The sequence below is a fragment of the Diadema antillarum genome, unplaced genomic scaffold (assembly GCF_040938485.1).
Source record: "Diadema antillarum isolate AM-2024a unplaced genomic scaffold, OU_Dant_1.0 seq00000735_RagTag, whole genome shotgun sequence".
NCBI lineage: Eukaryota > Metazoa > Echinodermata > Echinoidea > Diadematoida > Diadematidae > Diadema > Diadema antillarum.
In genome coordinates, this window is record NW_027271635.1 from 762,878 (window position 1) to 786,521 (window position 23,644).

The window sequence follows — 23,644 nt, forward strand, 5'->3', positions numbered from 1 at the left end:
TCAATCAAACTCAGCATATACCGTGGCTTTAATTGCCGGCATAAATTTCTCCCGACAAGATAAGCGTGCACATTTTTAATATGAAACATAAAACTATCGCATCGCTTCAAGGGAATTGACAGTAAAATATGAAACTGCTGAGAAAAATATTACACTGCTGAGAAAAATATTGTGTAGGTAGCGGCCATTCTCACCACCCATTCTTGAAATATTTCATAGCAGAACACAGCTCTTCCTGATGCTCAATCTGTGACATTCCATGTTTTATTTGTATATAATGCAAAGAAGGAAACACGTACATATACGCAATACACACACATTGGTGATGTTGTACTTTATGATAGCAACATCACTGCAAACTGCTGGATATTTTGCTAGTATGTTTGTACTTCTTTTAACGTAAAAGATGAGAAATCCAAGTTTTTGAATGACGGTATTTTAATAGAGGTCATCTCATTGGTCCTGCAACGGATCTCTAAAGAACATTGTAAATTGTTAAACGTTGGATATAAAGTATGCACACCTAGCATTTCATGAATACAATATAGACTGCACACACACACACACACACACACACACACATATATATATATATATATATATATATATATATATATGTATATATGTATATATATATACATATACATACACACATACATATACTCATACATATACATAAATACATATACATATACATATACATATACAGACAGACCAGTCTTATATAGCGGTCACCTAAGGAAGACGAAAAAAAAAGTGGTAGCCATAGACAGGTGATTGCAGTAAACACAGGGTCATTGACACGGATTTTATTTCGAGGGGAACCGTTTTTTTTTAATATATATCATATCGGTGATTGCAACACTTGGTATATCTACGGAAGATATGGAATTGTTGTCTTCAGCAACGAATAGTTAAATACTCGCAGATTCACATTTCACTACTTTTATTGAGATATCAGACAGAGAGTTTGAAATAATGACTTTAGAAAACGGAAATTTTGTTTGTTTATACTATTTTCACGAGGCTACGTTTTTTTTTTCTCTCTCTCTCACCTTATACACGCACCGCCCGTTGTTAGTTTACACATCTAAATTAACGTCGTTTAGCAGATAGCTCTCCAAGGTTTTCAATGATAATTATAATACCGAGCTGTCGTCACGTGGGCAGGGTCTTGAGAGTGCACCAAGCGTGAATAATCAGGGCAGGTCAATCCAATTGATCCTGTCAAAGAACTGTAGCTGCCAAGGGCGGAAGTGTGGTCTAACGCCAACGTTTTCCCAGTACACAATGTATATGAAAGTTCATAATAATATACACTTTAAAGTTCCAGTTATGATTATGACAGAGTAGCTACCACTAACGTCCTAGAGAGCATTAAGGCAGAATAAAAAGAGGAGGGGAATAATTATGAGACTTTAAATGTCACAAACTAATGGAATATAAAGTGTTTTACCGGATTTGAAAATGCAGCATATACTTAAGTGTTATTGTGACACCACTTTTGCGCTGTTTTTTTTTTTTCAGAATTGTTTTTCAGAATTTTCTAAAATGTTCACTGTTTTCCGCTTACTTTTTTTGTAAACAAGTTAAAATATTCCCATCAATTCATGGATTGCTATGTAAAGTACCTTCACAACCATCTACTAAAATGAATTTTGTTGTAGACATTAATGTTTTAAGCATAACAACGGATTGCAAAGAGGCTTGGTTTATAGGATTCAAAATCAACTACTATACAACCTCTGCGACTTCTACTATACAAACTACTTTGCTACTACAACTACTACTTCTACTACTACTACTACTATTACTACTATTACTACTACTACTACTACTACTACTACTACTACTACTATTGTATACTACTACTACTACTACTAATACAATTACTTACTACGCCTACTCTCTCTACTTATACTCTCTCAGTAATATTGACAAACTGAACTTATCTACTATACTACCTGACCTGATAGATAAGAATAAACAAAAGATCTTGAATGCGTGGTATGAAAGATATACTACAGTAAACATAGCACGAGTCGAACTGTAATGATATAAGCCAAAACTTAACTCAATCGAATGTCAACGATTTCACAAACAGTTTTCTTAACCAATAATTCCTGGTAAAATTCATTTGTACAGACGGATATATCAATATGTAGCAGCTTGATTGACTACACACCCTGGGTTTCTGAATGAGGCTCATTTTCTTGATCATTTTTTAAGTATATTTACACACATACACACAAATCACAGCATGTCATGAGTTGTGTTATACAGTGAAAAAAAACCACACAACCTAATACGAATGTCAAATAGGCTGCCTAAAGCTGACGGTGTCTGGCAAGTTCAATTCCTCTGGTACTGCCTCATGTTCCTCCCTAAAATAAGTTTCATAACCTTATCTTCTCCCTCGCAAAAGGTCATTGTGAATTTTTACGATCCAATAGTGACAAATTGATGTGCATTCTCTGCCCTCACTCTCATAACGTTTACAACCTGGCAACCACGAAAGCTATTATCGTTTGCAACAGCTTCTTTACGAAGTCACGTGACATTCAGATGGCGCCGCGCACCGCTGGTGTTCACCCCTGGTGTGTGATATTAAAGAATAAAGAAAAGTGTATTAGACTTACTCGTTTGGTGAACCACAAGGACCTGTGAGCTGTTTCTTGATATAATCCTCATGAGCTGTTGGAAGAAACAGACGAAAAAATCAGTAGTTCTCATAATATGGTTGGAAAAAACCCCAAACAAATAAACAGACAAACAAACAAACAAACAAAAAAAAAACAAAAAAAAAAAAAACGTTCTGCAATGAAAAAGAATGGGTCATCGCTGGTTGACTGGTATTGCCCCCTCCCCATGATACAGGGTTTGAAGATTGGAATCATAACCATCATGATGTAAAACTCAAGTGTCTCCTCAAAATTGTCTATGTATTCTCCTTAGCCTATTTTCAGAGCCAAATTCACTACTATTTTTACCACCGTATCGTTACCGCGTGGATTGGGTAAGATATCAATACATTTACTTTTTTATATTGACGGAGGAGGGCACGAGGATGACACTTGTTTTTAACTGCTTGTGATTAAGAGAAACACTGGATTTGGGATTGCATGAGGTAGGCGGGACCAAAACCAGATAAAAGACTATTTCCAAAACATATGCCGTATCGCTCACCCTCAGTAAAATCGAAAAAAGAGAAAGGGGGGAAAAGCGAAAGATAAACAAGAATCATAGATTCAAAATATATTAATCACGAAAACAATTTGATTTACTTTTGATATGATTTATTTACAAGATACACATACATAGATGCAAATAGTATGTACATTGGATATGCCATATGCATTTTGTGTGAATCGTCATAAGCTATAAAAAGCTTGACCTCAGCTGGGCGTCCAAACGATAAACAAACCTAACCAAACAAAATACCTTGACGATATATCGATTTTCACGCAGAATTCTACCCGAAGCATTGATACCAAGTAATGTAAAACACTAAAATCATGGACAAGGATTGAATAGACTTCAGATGCTTCCACTGGTAAACCAATATCGCAGAAATATGAAATGAAGACGTCAATAAATGCTTATTCCTGAATATAAGATATCAACTTCCTAATTTTTGGTTTCCAGATATAACGGAATTAAGCTATTTCCTTTGTAAATGACATGTACGTAATCATCAGTTGGTACTGTTTACTAGACGAGGCATGCGTAGATATCTTCCTTCAAACACGTAGCGTTCGGTTGATCCTTGTTATGTCTATAAGAATGTGTATAGGTAATGTACAAACCTTAATGGTCGAAGGAATAATAATTGAAAAGTGAGGATTCTTATGTCAAAGTTTACTATAAGAAACAATACACACAAACTGCCGAAGAGAATGAAGACACACGCTTTATGAATGTTTTATACAGCTGTAGTATAATTCAAGCAAGGCACCGCAGCTTTCGAGAAAAGCTGTCAGCATGGCATTGCTTCCATTGTTATTCAGCGATCCAGCGAAACGTCACGGCTAGAACAAACGCCGCTCTAATGAACAGGCGGGCTCAAAAAACATCGCGAACGGCACGTTTTTAATCAAATTTAACATTGTCCTCTCCTTTTTTACGACTCATAATTTTTCTCTTCCCTTCGCCAAAGATCACGATGTGACCTTACCCTCGTCAGCTTCGAAAGTGCAAAAGAACACAAAACGCACCAACCATTTTCCTTTGGCATTGGCAATTACTTCGAGTTATGGCAGACAGTAAATTGTAAAAAGGGTTGGAGAGACGTGCCTATGACATGGTGACAGACGTTGTTAGCTGTCATTCGACTTTAATGTGTATTTGAGGAGAAAGCTTATTCAAACAATCACATAGTCGGGGCTAAATTTGACCAGCTTTATGTGATTTATGTCAATGTGTTATCTTAGATTTTCTATGCGAAGCCCAATAACATTCGGTAACAGCATTCCTGTAGAATTGGACGGGGCTCGATATGTTTAGATACTTGTGCATGAGCGCATGTTAGATTCGTGCGTTTGTCTGTCCGTTTAACAGTGAGTGTGTCTGACTGTCTTGAAAAAGTGAGTCTGTGTGTGTGTGTGTGTCTTTTTTCCTGTGTGTGTCTTTTTTCCTGTGTGTGATGTTTTGTGCATGACATTAATGATATTACATGTCATCCCTCATGGTACTTTGTTTCATTTAGCTTGCACTTTCGCTTTGTGTCACCGACATACTACACCATGCATTGAATGTCGCCCCACCCCCACCTCCCTTCTGAAGCAGCCTGATACCATTAACCCCTTTGCCTCCCCCAGGACACCATTCCCAATACGATGAAAGCATGGTACGCTCATTTCCAGTAAGTTAAGGCTTAAAGATGACATGCAAGTCACATGACCATCATGACATTTTTCAGACATTTTTCAGTGGAAACAATTTCCTGATAATTTTGCTGACATTCCAACATCGTCTTCATTCATCCAATTTCGCTGACTGAAAATTCATTTGATATATTGCTCTAATTTCCCCTGCTATTTTTACGCTGACTCGCACATTTCGTCATAACATGAAGTTCAGTCACGTGATTTCAGACCTCCTAATACGCGGGTAGAGTACATGGAACGTGCCTGAATGCAAGGAGGAGTCTGCACTGAACAAAAATAAATTGACATTCGTATCTTTTTAATTATGCTGTCACGAGGACACTTTAATGACGTGATTTCGTTATTTTCACAATGATCTGGCTTGAGCACAGTTTGCGCTAATGAAAGCTACTCATTGGAATACCAATCCACACAAATTCAAACAAAATTTCGCGATGTCCAAGGTGGCACAAAGTGACTTTCATATTTGCGAATAGACATGCAAAGGCCATTATTATGCTGGAAGGAACTCGTAACCATGATTTTAGGTAGAGGTCATTCTGATAGAACGTAAGTACGTGCCAAAAACGCATGGGTGAAAATACCACGCATGTCTTCCTGTGCAACCAGTACCCATCATGCCCATCTAACTGAGTGTGCTGTAAAACATATTTCCCAAAGACACCTGTCCGAATATACTCGGGACTACTCTTCAACGGGTTAAAAGCCTCTTTCTCATCTTAAGGTATAATTCCATGTTACCATGATAAAAACCTTCCATGCTTAGCATAAGGGTAGAGAAGGAGACATTGGCTTTTGTTCTGGACTTGTTCACAGAACGTGGTTCTAGGTCTAAAGGTAGCTCCCTTGACTCTTAGAAGCATGTCTACCTATCTCAGAGCCACAAAATGATCCAGGACAGTGAGCCAACTTTGCGGGTAGTCCTATTCACACGTGACAGATGTTATGTAGATGACGACCAAGTAAAATTACCTTCAATCTGAAGTTTTAATTTTTACCCAGAGACTGATTTTAAGTGCAGATTTACACGACTTAAGTCGGCTTCATTCAAACCCACGTTCATTTCTTAATTAGCTTTGAAATCAAGATACGGGACTTTAAGTTGGAAAGAACAGCATTTGATGTACAAGTGCAGCACGCAGAACGGTGCAAGCCATCTTGGCTGTAGGCTATTGACGACATTGCACGGACAAGCGATAACGTTTGGTCCGCTACTTTCCCGTTGATGTGATTATGCCGTCCCGATCTGTGCCGCTGCGATGTACCGCTCAAACCCTCTAACTCAGAAGAATCAATACTAACGAATTCACTGGATAACTCACGACTACCAATAAACTTACACGCACGGCGGATGCTGGTTTGTATTGACACGGCGGCAGCTACAAAAACATTTCCCCAAACACAGAATACAACCGAGCTAAGTATATTATTCCCCTCTTCTTTTTTCCCTCCCAGAACTGCCACCGATACGCACACGCTAAAATCTTCGCCAAGTGTACTCTTCCAATTAAATGAGGGACTCATGATAGATTATGCCTAAGATGTAGCAACTGAAATGGAGTGATTATTTTAATGTATTACTACGTCCCCCTATGTGTTGTCACTGCACTTTCAAATTACCATCCAATAACCAGTCCCATCTCCAAACGAGCACGACATCTTAATGGAAAGGGTAAATCGTTTACTTATGTTCCTGTACATTCTCAGTTTTAAAACGCGAATGACAAATCTACAAAGAGAGTTGACGCTCATAGCACAGAAGGTGATCAAATCAACAATGTTCAAAGCATTCAACTACGTAAAGGGACTACATAATGAAGATGCATGCTAACTTGAATTGATTCACAATAAACTGATCGTCACTTATGTGACCATATGAATATCTTCCTTTTGTGCCATATATTTTATGATTTTGTTCTCTATTTCTCTAGATTACTTTGAAACGGCCACGAAAGCCTTCAAAATCAATATTCTGTCAGTGACATCATTTGTCAATCAACAGTGAAGTAACAAAAGGCACTCAACTACACCGTTTCCGAGACTGAGCATAACTTTCATGTTGCCATGTTACTAGTATGATTAACAAAACACATTGCACCGAAACATGCAAGTTATGCTTGGTCTATAGGGAAGGTACATTCCAATGTCTTTGGTTACTCGTTCAGTACTTTACCAGTGAATGGCGGGATGACGACAGTGAGAGAATCTTGATTTGGATTTTTTTTTTTATTGCGGGCGCATCAAGTATGAAGAAATATAATAGAAAAGTTATTATGTAATATATTACACACATTTGAATACTCACTTAGGCACAAAAGCAACATGAAGACTATCGTTAATCAACAGAAGTCTACATGTCTTTGCACTGCATAGTCCCGTTAAGATTCGATTCAAACATTTCCGATACCTGCACACACCGTAGCCGCCAAAGGTGATGCGGTTTGACCAGTCCGTACCAGCAACACCTTGATACAAGACTCACGCGTGGATTGACCAATGATATATACAACCCGATACACTGGCGCATGAAAGGTAATACCCCAAACAAAATTGAAGATTCGAGTTTGTTTTGAGAAGCGGTGAGAAAAATAAACCTACCGCGTGCCTGCATGATCGGTCAAAACGTCACACCAAATCCTCACGTCAAGTTCTCATCGACAGCAAAAAGAAAGCGAGACGGGAAATGACCAAAGATTGACGTGACGGTGATATAGGAAGGGTGAAAAAGGCAAGATTTGAATGGAAATATTTCAATGAAGACACGCGGGGTCTTATTACGTCTTTGTTTTTGTCCCCCATCGCATGGCATTGGGCGGAAATCTCGCCCAGCGTTGGGAGATCGTGAAAGCAAATGCTCTTCAAATATACAAGTCGATCCTCGGAGTCATTAGGAAGGTGCTGTTAGCTCTTCTCGGCTATCATCGGATCTTTGCGCGTCTCGAATGATGGCTGCAGATTGCCCCTTTTCAGGCTCACATTGCCAAAACGGGCTAGACAGCACTGTGCATCACAATATTCCTCATTCTTTCTGCCCTTACTCCCTTCTTCATTTCACTTCTTCTTTCGTTTGCGCCAATGTACGATACCGTTAGGTGAGAACCAGAAGGGCGTTATCGCGTTTCTACGATTTTTGACATTTTGCTGAAAATGAAAATGATTTAAAATTGTCACTATGATGTAGAGGAGATCGAGCTCTACAACGCGACACCAATAACTCAATACCCCCAAAATTGCGATACAGCCTTTCTGGTTCTCTGTTTACGATATCCATACAACCAGCCGTATTACTGAATACAATGCTAAGTGTCGATGACGCGAGAGAGCTCGTGTCCTTTTGATAGATACAGCTGTACATCCGACTTTATGTAAACTCTTCCGGTATCTTAATGTTTGCTTTCCAATTTTGGTCTGCCTAGAGACGGTCGAGGAATGCGCTATGACTGAGTTTGTCGATATTTGTTCAATACTCATCTCACTATATTATTAGTTGAATGTTGCGTGCTGGTGTCTGCGTACCTGATTGGGTTATTCCATTAGCGCGTAGCTACTTTACAGAAGTGTATGAAAGAGTAGTATTCGTTTGTACAACTGTAATTTCGAATGTACCAACGCACTTAGTACTTAGCTACGGTATCATCTACTAGTATTACATGGATTTTTTTATTTTTTTTTGTAAAGTGGTTGGGCTGGAATTTGCTTGTAAAATCTTACTTCAAAATTCATGTGGGTAATCGCGCGTTAGGAGCACGTTTTACTGAAGGTAGCTATCTACAGCCAAAGTACTCGCTTGTTATTTTCTTCCTTTTTTTAAGAGTCGACTTGTAAATATTACGTGCAATACGAATATATTTCTCCTTCTCCTTCCAACCAGCAGCCTTTGTGTTTTCTATTTCACTGAAATATATTGGCCTGTACATGTGACGCGGTGGTTTGACACTTTCGTTCAACCTCCTCTCTTGAACATTCTTTCTCCTTCAGAATACTCAATTTTATTTATGCCAAACTTTGTCCAAACACCAGCAAGTGGCCATTTATGTGACACCAAATTTCTCCTTGCCAATTCAGATTCTATTGGAAGTAAGAACAGCATTGTCACCATAATAGCCACCGCGCTTTGCAGACGCCCTGCTTCGTCTTTTCCATGTTTCATGTCTATAATTTCGATTACCTCCACTCATGTGTAAAACACACTGCTCACACCAAATGCAGAGAAAGTTATACAGATACGACATACACAAACACATGCACACACACCCCACGCGCACACACACACTCCCCACACACGCACACACACACACACACACAAACACACACGCACACGCAAACTACTTTAAAACATACTTAGTTTGTACAAAGCCGTGAGTGCTCGAGCGTCTTTGTGATGTGCACAGGTGAGGGCAGGCGTGTTTTAAGTCCAAAATGTCGTTGGTTTAAGAAGTTTAGACAATACTCACAGATCCCAAATACTCGTGCTCTCTTTGTTTATCCCTAAACTTCCCGTTCCCCATCATCCGATTCCTCCTTCAATATATTCTTCATTTTCTTTCCGTTTCCCGGCGTTTTCCCGGGAGCTGCACGCTGGTATCTTATTTCCATTTTCAATGAAGGTGTCAAGAAAAGGAAGCATTATGGAGAAAATTGTTCTCTCTCGCCCCCCTCCTCTTCAAGTTATATAGCAACTTGTCATTTCATTAACCAGCAGTGGATCTCCATAACTCTATAGGATTCAGCAACGATGTCGTATAGCGCAGATGGAATCAAATTAGCCAGACACAAGAAGACTTATACGGAAACATAATAAACCATTATGCTTGATCGCATATGCCTCGGAACACGCCTTGGCGCCTCTCAATTCAATAAGGACGCCATGACAGTCCCGTAACAGTCACGCTACTGTGCTCTATTGGTCTGCGCAAACACGAAAATTACAGCTGCACCGTGTTCGGAAGAAGTCGCCGTAATTCATTTAGTGTTCCTCGCTATTTTCTCATCGAGGAGGAATTTTCGCGAGGGAAACCTAGGAACCCCCCCCCCCCCCCTCCCCCAACTTCTTTCTTTGCATAGAGAAGGCATGAAACATACATTGTTACAGGAACAGCTCAATAATGTATGTGTGTTCGCCTTTCCTATGCAGTCTAGCAAATCTAATAAACCTTCCTATGGAATGCCACGCGTCACATTTAGTTTGCGTGAAAAGCAGAACTCATTGCTTATCGTAATGCTTCGAGGGGGCGATAGGGGCTTATGAGAGACCGACTGCGCCTAATAACGAAAATGGGCGATTGTGGCTTCCCGTAAACTTGGTTCCGCTGAGATTCATCCGTCATGTTCACGTTGAATGCAGGTAAAAAGTCAGCCTTGCGTCATTGTAAAGCTATTGTGTATGTGTGTGTGTGGGTGTAAGGGTATGGGTGTGTGTGTGTGTGTGTGTGTGTGTGTGTGTGTGTGTGTGTGTGAGTGTGTGCGTGTGTTTGTGTATTGAACATGCAGACACAGACTGATCGAGCATTACGCCATTGTGACGTCTTAAGAACTACGTCATCTCTGTAGAATTTCGCAGAGGCTTGGCGTTTTATAGGGTGTCTTTTTTCAGAGGGAAAACGTAATATTATATCTACGTCAACATTTCTAGTTAAAATCCGGGATTTTTATCACAAAGAATTCAGCAAAGAGAGGTCAACGTGCGAATGTTTAAGATTACTATCGGGATGTCCTCGACGCTCCTTTTGACTCTCAAGAATAACATAAAATGTGACCTTTAAGTTAAAAAAAAGCATTTACCATAAAGAAACTAGGCATCACTAAAAGGATATAATCATTCACATTAGCTTATCAGACATTGGACTATTCCAAGGTTGCAACTTTTCGTTGCTGGTGTTATAGTACAAGATGAAAAAATTGCTATAACACTTTTTTTGGTCAAAAAATGTGAATTTTTTCCCCTCGTTCAACATGCCTACCTCAGTAATTTTCTCTTTCATCTCACTTTCATTTCTGGAACAGGACAATAGGAGACCTGATAATTTTACAATTTTCTAAATATCTTCCAATATTCATGTAGCTTTAAAAGTTCCGTACCATAACAATTAGCCGAGGTGAAAAAAGTCAGCCATGTGATTTAGAATAATTGTAATGCGCAAAATTCATATCATGGAGCTGTTGGCAGGTGCTGAAATCTGCGACTTTCGATATTTGAATATTGCAGTAGCAAGCTTGATTTCCTCAAAGTTGGAACACTGAAGTAAAAGGCTGGAAATAAACATTGCTTGAAATGACACAAAGTCACGCAAATCTGAGGCGGTGTCGGTAAGGTGTTTGACAAAAGTTCCAATGGATTATTCGAATATTTTCTGAATTACAAGTGAAACAGAAAACAACAACAACTCCATGGTCCGACACATACAAATCCGGGTTTGGTAATTTGTTTAGCCGATCATTAATTATTTAAACATTTCTTGTTTCCATTATCACACCTAAATCATTTACAACAATAATGACATCCATAATAAAATGGGTGAGACATCTTTATACACTTCAAACATCCTGAACCCTACGTCGGGCTTTTTTCTTTTCACATGGTTTTTAAACATCCCTTTTATAGTTTTAATGGATTTGTTTTTTTGGATACTACTCTCTGCAAACTCCTGTACTGTACTATAGACAGCTTCCGCACATACCATTGCCGGGGATGCATTTGCAAAAAAAATGAAAAGAAAAAAAGAAAAAAAAAAGAGCGAAAGAGATGCAACAGTAACATTGCAAACGTCTGCATGTCAGTTTCAGTGAAACTTTAACTTGGTGGTGTGATCGATACATAGCCAATATCTACACCACCTTCCTTGCCGGAGATTTACGTGAGGGGCTTTACTTGGCGTGTAAACGCCAGAGCTCCCCGTCCACTTCGATTCACTGGGACATTATTCACGTGAATTGGGCAAACTTATCGGATGCGGAAACCAACTCTAGACTTTAAACCCATTCACTCAAACTTCATCTTATGCTGTATTGGCGTGTCTTCCGCAGAAAGATGGCAAAATATGAAGCGGTAGACAGCAACGGTAGGAACAGATTGTTATTTCCATTTTAACCCTCTTTCTTTTTCTATACCCCTTCTCTGTATATTTCTCTCTCTTTCTATCTATCTTTTTCTCTCAAAGCACAATAGTTCCCACTATAGAAACACAGATCCATATATTCTGCTTCACTATCGAGCAAATGTTTCAGTTCATAACAAATATTCATTGCTAACCTCATTCAAAACAGGTCCTGAAGTATAATTTACCGTGCATGTCACATCACTTCCCTACGATGTCTGTTATAAGTGAATTGCCCAACTCTTCAACCAAAGATCATTCAATAACATATTTGGTTTGGGTTTTGATTTTTTTTTTGTTTCTTACAGAGAGGTGCTTTATCCTGTAATGCGCACTATAGTGATGTTGATTGTAATTAAAGTTGAACAATGTTAGGTTTGAATCATGTTTTAACAGAGTTGACCAAATACAAGCAAAAGCAACACATAGGCCTACAATATGTTTTAATGACCCAGTTTTCGTGTGGAACAGTCTTTGACAAAGACCAGCGCACCATGTAGTCACCAATGACAAGGAGCCCTCCCACTAGCCTAATGTCATTAAAATTAATCCGCCCATTACAGAGACTTGACCTTCTGCACGTGTCTTACGCCAGCCCGCCAAATTGAGAGGGGCGCGGGAACAATGCATTCTAATGAGCTAATTAGACCAGCAGTCGTTTACATTTACTGGCGTCTTCGACCTCTAATTTAACGCTAGGTATGCTTTGATCAAGCGAAAAGAATCTCTGCCTGAAAGAGATAGAAAGAAAGAAAAAAAGGTCAGCGTAATTAAATCCGACGCCAGGTTTTTACAAAATGATGGCCCTTCCCACTTCAAAGGTATAAACTGAAGAAGGGCCGTCAACTTGGGATCAGGGTCAGGGTTATGTGTTTCTTTACTTAAGAATGAAATAATCGCCTGATACGCTTTCATCTTGGTTTCATTGCATGTATACAGTGGAAGTACCCCTGATGCATTGCACGTATAGTGGAAGTACCCATGATGCATTGCACGTATAGTGAAGTATCCAGGATCCGTTGCACGTACGATAAGTGGAAGTATCCGTGATGCATTGCACGTCCATGCATCGTGGTTTTTATAGGTGTTTCAAAAACAACAGGATTTTGACTTTCATGCAGTTTGTTTGTGTTTTATCCTGTTTGTGGACGGAAGAGGGGGTAGAGGGTGGGACCTAAATGTATAAACTGGTCAGAACTGGAAGAAGAAAATAAAAGACTCACAACCAATATACACGGATGAAAAATGATACCATGGTTTATAATTAATTTGATAACGTGAACTATTTTTTAAGTGCAAAATCTTAAGAGTTATAACATTTTTATGTAGAATTTACTTATTTTGGTTACAAGTCATCTTTACTTAATTTGTTTAAGTTACATTAAAGTTTTTGTTTTTATTGTACAATATTAGATGAAATTATCAAACACAAACGTCAATTTATTACTTAGGCAGCATTCTCTGACAATATAGTTTTAACCAATAATCAACAACGAACGTTTCAATTACTTTAATTAAGTAAACTTTCCGTTAAAGTTGGGACATACTTCAGAAGGGTATATAATTTGCTTGACATCAACATTGCTGAAAAAAAAATCCTGAAAAATTCATTTTTTACTTGTTTTGAATTATAAGACGTTTCGGAAGTGTTCTCTTTTTACTTAAATGATTCAAGAAGTTTATGTAATCCCAAATGAATTTCTATCCCAACATGAAACATATATATTTTTTTTAATATAAAAAATGAAGTTGATTCTAATGAATATAACTGCGTTGAATATATATATACAGTGTATATATATGTAAATAATTTCTCTAGTCATTATAGTCAAATCAACATTGCTGAATATGTGTAATTTCCGATTACACTCAAATAATACAAATTCAATTTGCTTGAATATTCTTGCATTTTTACTTTTACTTTGAAATATCACGTACGTTCTTTTTATTGGCAAATTGTGATTAAGAAATATAACAAGAGACCCGCGGGTCTAGCGCTCACCTGAGTATCGCAAGTTCACCTTTCACGCAGTCACTAATCTAAATTAAAATTTGACCAGGCATTCTCAAGTAGAAGATGAAAATGTACAATAAGGGCCCAATTTTTTAAAGATTCCTTAATTTGGGGGGATTGGGGCCCCCTGGGGCCCTCTGGGTGGGGTATGGTGCCCATTTTGATAAATTGAGATCCTGACCCCCTAGGGATGCTACCTGCCAAGTTTGACAAAAATCCATCATGAGGTTTTCAGGAAGAAGATGAAAATGTACAATTCAGGCCCCCATTTGGACCCTTCCAACCACCCCCCCCCCCCTACCCAAGAGGGGCACCCCTGGATCCCCTATGAACAAACTTCAAACTACAGTCATTAATGTACTCACTCATAATATTATCTGAGCTCTATAACTTCTGATTCTAGAGAAGATTTATAAAGATTCCTTCATTTGGGGGGTTTGGGACCCCTGGGGGCCCCCTGGGTTGGGCATGGTGCCCATTTTAACAAATTGAGATCCTAACCCCCTAGGGATGATACCTGCCAAGTTTGGTGAAAATGGGTCATGGGGTTTTCAAGAATAAGATAAAAATGTACAATTTAGGCCCCATTAGGACCCCTCCTCACCCCCTCCCCTGGGTCCCAAGGGGGGCCCCCCTGATTCTGCCATGAACAAACTTGAAACTACAGTCATCAATGTACTAACTCATAGTATTAACTTAGCTCTATCACTTCTGGTTCTAGAGAAGAAGATTTTTGCGGATTCCTTAATTTTGGGGGGTTTGGGCCCCCTGGGGGCCCCCTAGGTGGGGCATGGTGCCCATTTTAACAAATTGAGTTCCTAACCCCCTAGGGATGCTACCTGCCAAGTTTGGTGAAAATGGGTTATGGGGTTCTCAAGAAGAAGATGAAAATGTACAATTTAGGCCCCATTAGAACCCTTCCCCACCCCCTCCCCTGGGTCCCAAGGGGGGCACCCCTGATTCTGCCATGAACAAACTTGAAACTACAGTCATCAATGTACTAACTCATAGTATTAACTTAGCTCTATCACTTCTGGTTCTAGAGAAGAAGATTTTTACAGATTCCTTAATTTTGGGGGGTTTGGGCCCCCCTGGGGGCCCCCTGGGTGGGGCATGGTGCCCATTTTAACAAATTGAGTTCCTAACCCCCTAGGGATGCTACCTGCCAAGTTTGATGAAAATCGGTCTTGGGGTTTTCAAGAAGAAGATGAAAATGTAAAAAGTTTACGCACGACGCACGACGGACGACGGACGACGGACGACGGACGACGGACGACGCACGACGCACGACGGACGCCGGACGAAGGGCGATCGCAATAGCTCACTTGAGCCTTTGGCTCAGGTGAGCTAAAAAACAACAGTTTTTTAAATGCACTTGGAAGAAATATGACGTCAAACCCCATCGCTACTCATAAATCCACTTAGAAATATACACCAAAGCCCTAATCTACATTTTACTTTGATCTGTTCAACATGTAATTTAGAGTAGTATTTGGATAAAAGAACCTACCTTGCTTTTGTCTAATTCTACCTTATTCTAATGTATATAAAAGAAAGACACGGTTCTCTCTTTATCTCTTTGTCTTACTGTCTTTTTCTTTCTCTTTCTCCGTCTTTCTCTCTTTTTTGTCTCTCTTGCGTATAAAAACCATAGTTTGTGATACCTGCAGACAGAATGCAAGTTAAATGTCTGACATCCTTAAATCTACACACAAATGAAATCTAACACATGCATTCTGGACACAACCGTTTTCTAGATTAAATTTTTTTAAAACTTTGTCAGCTTCTTATAAAACTCTATTATTACCATATCATTCTTATTACGATTATATCTTCGTAAGATTTACATTGTAAAAAAATGTAGAAACAGTTTTATCATTATAACAACCATTAATATCATCAACTTTATCATTAAAAGTGTTTTTGTTTTTGTTCAATTTCTACGTCTTCTCTTCTTTGCAGATCCACCTGTTGATGTAAAGGTCAGACAAGCTGCATGCAAACATCTGGGTTGTCACGTTTAACGTTTGCGACAGATGCATGTATGCAATCTAGATGTAAATAATGAAACTGGATTACTGTTGCCATGGAAACCAACCTCTGATGCAATTTTGAAGAAGCATTTTGAGTTCAGCGAGCCAATCTTTTTGAATAATTGACGATAGGTGTGCATATAGTTATGAATACGCCATAAAGTCAGTCTGTCTCAAGACCTTTTGGTATCTTTAGGTCTGTTTGCGCACTTTTCACACCTGCGAGTCCCCTGGAAACAGTCAGCATATCGACCACTCTTCTTTATTGAAAAGAAGACGTGTTAACAACAACACTTCTTATTTTTTGTTCTTGTCTTTTATATGGTACACTCTTGTACTACAACAGTTTTCCTCTCTCCTCTGCGTAAATACACAATCTCCTTTAATACTCTACGCAATATCTTTGTCATATTTCTGAATACAATACACGGTACCATGACATGGTCAGTTCATGCATGGATCTAATGAGAATGGTAAAGTATTCATTTCTAAGTAAATTGCGGTAACAGACAGGTAACGAAAACATGGGAAGGAGATGGAGCAGGGACGGTGTGGGTATACCAACGGATGCACCTCCTTCAAAGGACACGAGGCCTGCCGACCCCGCCGCGAAGGGGAGAGAGGCGGTAATCCATTAGTGCACCGCCGGTATTTACTCCGATAGCACGCCGGAGCAAAAAATGTGTACATGCATTAGGACAATGAGCGCGGTGGATGAGAACACTTTGTGTTTGGTTTTAAGAGCGCTTGACATGATGCACTTTCATTAACTGACGACTGTCAGTTAAAGTCCTATAACCCCTTGGAAGAAAAACAGACTGGACGGATAGAGACAGAGTGAGAGACAGGTATGGGTCCGTAGGGTACGGAGAGACAGACACAGATATATATGTAGAGATAGATAGATAGATAGATAGATAAGTGAATAAATAAATAGATAAATATATAGACGGATAGATAGATAGATAAATGAATAAATAGATAGATAAATAGATAGAAAGACAGATAAATAGATATATAGATAGAAAGAAAGATAAATAAATAGTTAGGAAGATAGGTAGGTAGACTGATAGACAGGTACATATATTGAGAGGTAAATAAATAAATAGATGGAAAGATAGGTTGGAGAAAGATAGATACAGAATCAACAGTAGTGGAAGAGACAGACAGAGATAGATAGATAAATGAAGAGAGAGAGCGAGAGAGGAATATGCTTCGACAACGAATATATCGAGAGAAATAGAAGGGAAGGAAAAGAAAGTGATAGATACGGATTGTTAATGGAGAATAGACAGAGATAGAGAGATAGATAGAGATAGTGAGAGAGAGAGCGAAAGAGAGAGAAAGAGAAAGAGAGAGGGATAAAGAGAAACAAATGGGAGAGAAAAAGAAAAAAGACCTCAACCAAAGGGTGAGAGACAGGTTACAAGAAAGAGTGGAGAGAAAAGATACAAAGGAAGAGAAAGAGAAAGATGGGAAGGGACAGATTTAGACTTCGAAGAATCCACTGAGGTGACCTCATTCTCTGGGACCCGTGGAGAGTGACACCCCCCCCCCCCGACTTTCCGGATGCTAAGTGGACGCTACTAGATAAGCCAGGTAAGTATTATAGATATTATATCTTGATATAAAACCTTGGGGGTGAATGCATGGCGCAGCCATTTTGTAACAAGGTAATCGACTCAGCTTAGCAAAGGGCATTTCACCCCTTTGGTGACCCCCTTTCCCCCCTATCTTTTACGTTCTTAACAAGACACGCCTATAATAATACTTTTCAAAGTCAATGGGAACTGGTACCCTTGATCTTCGTCATGGTTTTCAAATCGTGATTAACTAACGGAAGACTAATGGAAAAACAATTCGGCACAATTATTATGACGTCAACGACATGCCTTTATATCTATAATACGCATGTGAGAAGCATTACTGGTTGTTTACTGGGCAAATTTTCATCTTTCATTCTTACAAAGATACCTCCTGCCGAATCATAATGCTATGCTATAATATCACATCGCCATTTTCTGCAAAGGTCGGTACAAGGAGGTACAAGAAGATGGCCGTGTATAGTCTTAGCGTGGCAAAGGAGTTGTCAAGAAAACGTTCTCCAAATTAAAAGTGACAAAACAAAACAAAACCTATGTGCAATAAAGGGCTCTCATTTTTCTACTTATGTTGATTGATCAAAGTGGTGAATGTAGCTGATATTCGCAGGGAGACGTAATAACATTTTATCAATATTCCTGAGTAATGTCAAAAAATACAACAGCACAACATTGTATCTTCATACGAACATTATTATAGCCTATTATATAGATAGGGGTCTGTGATTTAAAAATTTTCTCGCTTTTTAATGCAGCGCTATACGAGTAGTCACAATCAGTTAGAATAAAAAAAAAAACCAAAACTATGACTTTTAATTCTGGAGAAATGAATCGTCTGTAATTGGCTGAATGCCCGCACCCCTAGCGTTCCATGATCATCATTATGCAGTGGCAAATTTGCTGAAGAGTATACCGATACAGACCTATAATTGCCTATGCACACTTCCGTCACGTTAATTGACACACAACATGGACATTTTGTTTTTGGCAAATAGATATAATCACATGACACATTCACACATACAAACACGTATAAACATCCTAGAGAAAGGAGGGGGTTCGGTTTTAATGGTTGTACTGCATAAAACATTACATTTAAGTGATACCCTTGATTCTTGACCAGTATTGGCACAAAAGCGAATTCCATCATTTTTTCATTTTTTTTATTAGATAGAGGCATTTTCGAGACCTTATAGTGAAGCTCGAATAACGTCTCTCCTGCAATCCTCTCAAAGACATACCGACATTTTAGGCGAAGAAAGAAGCCTGATGATATGAGATCTAACTGAGAGACAATCCATCAGTTTTCAATATACCAGCTGGTTGTCAGAGCAGATGGTATCGACAAAACAACCAAGCCCGAGTGTGGCCCTTTAAGGAGAGAGCCTCTAATCATTTGATAATGTATCAATGATGCATAAATGTCATTTCGTTTATGCTATAACTATAATAATAAGCTCCAGTATGCAACCTTTGGCGTCTCGGCGTGTGAATTCATCATTTCTACATATCACTGGGCCGATGAAGGAGAATTTCTGATCAATTTGCCATGAATGTGGGCTCGTCACAGGGTCCTTTCTTCACACACATTTGATGTGCTTTTATTGCTTTCATAAAAGACTCTGAAGACATAGTAGACCTTGCCTAAAGTCGACCTCGGATAAGTTGAAATATGGGCTAAGTCGAAGGAAAAGTCCACTAAATGGATGTATTAGTTACATTGTGTGAGTCAAAATTCACGTATGTCGTTGGGTTTTTGTAGTCCGTTATAGAATTCGACTTTAGACGAGATTGAATGTAACTTGTATAATTGTATTACGAAATCTATATTGATAAAACAACGATCTCTGAACATTGTCCCAACCCTGTACTCAAAGTATATACATACACCTTGATACACATGCCTTGATACACAAACCTTTATACATACACCTAGATGCATACACACATCTTGATACATACACCTTGATGAACTTTGTTTTAGGTTATTTGACTGGACTTTCAGCTTTTGTGAAGGGATTAAAACAAGTGGTCTGCACAAAACCTATGCGATTTCGGCTCATTTTCTCGGAAATTATTACAGAGACCCTTCTGTGTATATTTGTTTGCTCAAAATGTCTAAAACTGGCTATCTTGGTGCCCTTTTAGAAAAGAATAAAAGCCAGGCAATGAAAGAAACTTTCTTGCGAATCATAATTGTCCACGACAAGCGTATAACTGACAATTATTTGAAACATTCACGTTCATTCACACATCCATCTCTATCCGGTTACAGCTCGTTATGCCAAAGGTTCGCTATTCCGAAGGCTCTTTATTCCTATGATTCGTTATTCCGAAGGTTCATTGTTCCGAATTTCATTTTCAGATTAACCAATCTTCGGAGTAACGAACCTTCGGAATAACGCCTCAAATTTTCGGATTAACGAACCCTTTTTCATTTTCGGATTAACGAACCTATAGGTATAGGGAATTTGCGTGTTTCGGATTAACGACCCTTCGGAATAACGAACCTTCGGAATAGTGAACCTTCGGAATAGCGAACCTTCGGAATGATGAACAGCACCCCTCTATCCAGTGTACACATCATGCTGCCCTAACAATGAAAGAGCTTGTTTTGGGACATACTTGACTTCTTATAATTGCATGTACATGACTTCTTAAAAGACTGAAAATACGCTTGTTGAATGAGAGAGCTGTAAGGAAAAAAATAGGAACTGACAAATTAGAATTCACTAGCATGACTGTAGGGTCATTATGGTTATATCTTTTTTTTTCATGACTCGATTACTTTTTCTTACCTCGTTGAAATATTCATGGAGGGACTTGTTTTCACGAAAAGTCTTTTCAAATGGCTCACATGTTTGCTATAATGCCATCCCATTTCACGAGCACACGCGCGAAATACTGATTTTTGTTTAATTGACTCTGGAATATCGGGGAACCGAGAATTGTAATTGAAAATCGACTGCCCGGAAAGCGCAATGTGATGATTGCTTGTGATAGCCTGCATGACTTCGTACAATCCTGGTCACCTTAAAGTTTTGTAATGATAAAAGCCATCCTTTTCTCTCTTTTTTTTTGGAGAATCAAATATACGCCTATAATGCAGCTTAATGTCCCTAGTGTAAGCCACATTAATCATGATCTTCTTCCTCATCAACGCAACGAACATTGTTTAGAAGTCGCAGATTCTCCACGCCTGCCGCATGTCTTCCCTGTATAAACAATAATGACTCTAATATTTCTAATGTACGTTACACACATATCTCGATCCTCCGAATGTACTGTATGTACACTGTAGTAGCAGATCCTAAAGCGTTTGCGACGACGATAGTATTCTTTTTTTTTTCAAATCAACAACGTCATGGATTTAGATTCCCTAGTGTTCGCCAATATTGGTCTTGTTTTCACCGCTCCAGTCGGCGTATGGCAATAACACGCGCAACTTGTTGCCTTTTTTTACGAGGGTGAAATTTATCATGGCATTGAGGTCGCGGAGACCGCCTCATTTGATCATATCGATGTTGGGTAATGAGAAACAAGGCAGTCTGGCTACCTATCTACCTTAGCCGTGACCTTTCAAGAAGTCACATGAGATTTCTAAGCACCAAGCGCGCTGCAAGAAACACATCGCTTTATAGCCACTCGGGCTATTGAAATGCTTTGAGTTGTCGAACGCACCGACACTCGCTCCATTTTGCGATGCAAATCACGCGATCAAGATTATGTTTCTAACTTAAAGTAAAAATACTCTCAACTGTGGCGTCTTATTGGCTGATTAACTCACGCATTTAAATATCCTGATAACATTGGGACATTTGAATGCGTAATTTTTTCGTTCCCGAAAGGATCTTTAGACACATACTATCGTATCCTATCAATTCTACCGATCAGCACTAAATTAATTTGTAGGGTTAGATTCGGGCACAATTTCCGGGTGTGGGGAATTACGTATCCTTCTGTCCTTCCTTCCTTCCTTCATTCATTCATTCATTTTCCATCAGTAAATATATTTTTTTTTCTTTTTTTTTTTTTTACAGAGAATAAGTGCTTATATTGAATGGGAAAAGTAAGATAAACGAATTTCATAGGTATATATGCATTTAAAAAGGAAGATGAAAAAGAAAAACTATTGGGGCATGTAAAGAATACTACAACTTAGTAAACTGATTTATCGTAACGAGGAATATAATCATATTTACCGAATCAGAGGAAACAGAAAGCATTAAAAAGACTGAAGAAAAAAGTATTCAATAAAAGCTCCCCAATACTCTGAATCCTAAGCTTCAGCAGAATAGCGTTTAAGTGTAGAATAACGATTGATGCTTCTTGAAAAGGCAAAAAAAAAAAAATGGCAGTACAATCTTATATAAGTTTCTAACGGGTCTAGGGCAATTACCCCCTGGGCAATTACCCCGGACCCTTCCTCTGGCCCTAATACTAATCCTAATCCTAATCCTGAACATAATCCTAACCTAATCCCAACTCCTAACCCTAAACATAACCCATACCCTAATTTTTACTCTAGTCTTACCACTAACCAGTATTTAGCTGAAGGGTAATTGCTCTCTGGGGGTAATTGCTCGGATACGGTTTCTAATATTTGATGTATTCATAGTATATCGTTTGCTTAAAACCAACAGATGTTCAATACATTTATACAATCTTTGTCTTCAACCTCTCTTGAACAACTTTCACTATTGACTTTGTATATTCCAGCTTTTCTCTTCCATTTATTACGCTCTTACATTCTTAGTTCGCTTGGCTGCACGTTTTACTATAAATAGCTGCACACAAATCTATAGAATGCATGTATTCTATTATTTATCATTGTCTCATTACGCCACGGCGCTGCTATTAACAGTCTCGCAGCATTCCCGGCGAAATGAACAAGTGCTACAAGCCACAGGTGTCGTGTTGTTAAACCGTGCTTCAACAATATACTTGTGCGAAAAGTAAACCGTTAAAACCACACAAAGTCGATTAATCTTTGGTAACCATTGGCAACGGCGCGGAGGTAGCACACCGACAACCCCAAGAGCAACCATTCTTCTAGAAGGTATGTAAATCCATATACGTGTTCATGAAAAAAAGGAAAGCAATTGAATGCTAAGTCATCTGTTTCTTGAAATAGCATTTCTATGGACGGGCTTTGTCGGGCTCTTTCTTTGTGCAGATCAGAAGTTAATGACCTGTCATATCAGTCTCCTATGATGATCTAAGAATAGCTATACAAAGAAAGATGGTATTATAAACCTTTAATTCTTTAACTTCAGTGCTCCTTTTCTTTTTCCTAGGAACGTAAGGTGAATTCTCATGGCTCGTTTTCAGGCTGTTTGCGTTACAGCAACTACCATTCTAAGGTGATACCTTTCAATCAGAACTACTCATTTGGCACGGTGATTTCACCGTGCCGAACCGAACGGTACGAGCTTGAACGCTGAGTTCATATCTTCATAAGATTGTTCTCCGTTTACTAAGCACGTTGTAGCCGTCTCACCCCGACCTTACCCCCACTCCCCGGTTTACCACTTATTTGGGTCATAGGAGATGAACACGACGCGCCTACTCGTTTACACACTCTTCACTTGCAACCCTTCCATAAAAGCAATCATCAAAGGCATTGTTCAACAAATCGTCTAAAATGCATGGCACTACATGCTAACAATGTTTCGAATATTAAGAAATGAAGTTACAAAATTTGCAGTTCAAACTGATCATTTAGGTATCTATTTATCATCATTTTTAATGCGAATTCCTGAGCATAGCACGCCTGCCCACACAATTTCGTAGTAGAAATTTGATAACGGTTCAGTTTAATGAAAGGTGATGATTGCTCAAAGATATATTGACAGTTACAACATGCTTAAAAAATGTCTCTTCATCGATTAGAGCATCATATTGCAGAACAATCATCTATAAGTGACAAGTTTTAAACCTGGTTCACAGCAATGTTCAGCAGAGTCTTCAACCTGACCCTTGTGGCTAAACTTTGCTGTTGCGATCTGACTTTATT

General features: G+C 38.9%; 1 protein-coding gene across 1 annotated transcript in view; it reads right to left on the minus strand.

The window, feature by feature from the left end:
- Window positions 1-23,644, minus strand: part of LOC139738331 (potassium voltage-gated channel unc-103-like) — a 226,115-nt gene that overhangs the window by 162,595 nt on the left and 39,876 nt on the right. The window contains exon 2 of the mRNA XM_071648972.1: window positions 2,640-2,694. The gene's annotated coding sequence lies outside the window, so the exon portion shown is untranslated. The remainder of the gene's footprint in view (window positions 1-2,639; window positions 2,695-23,644) is intronic.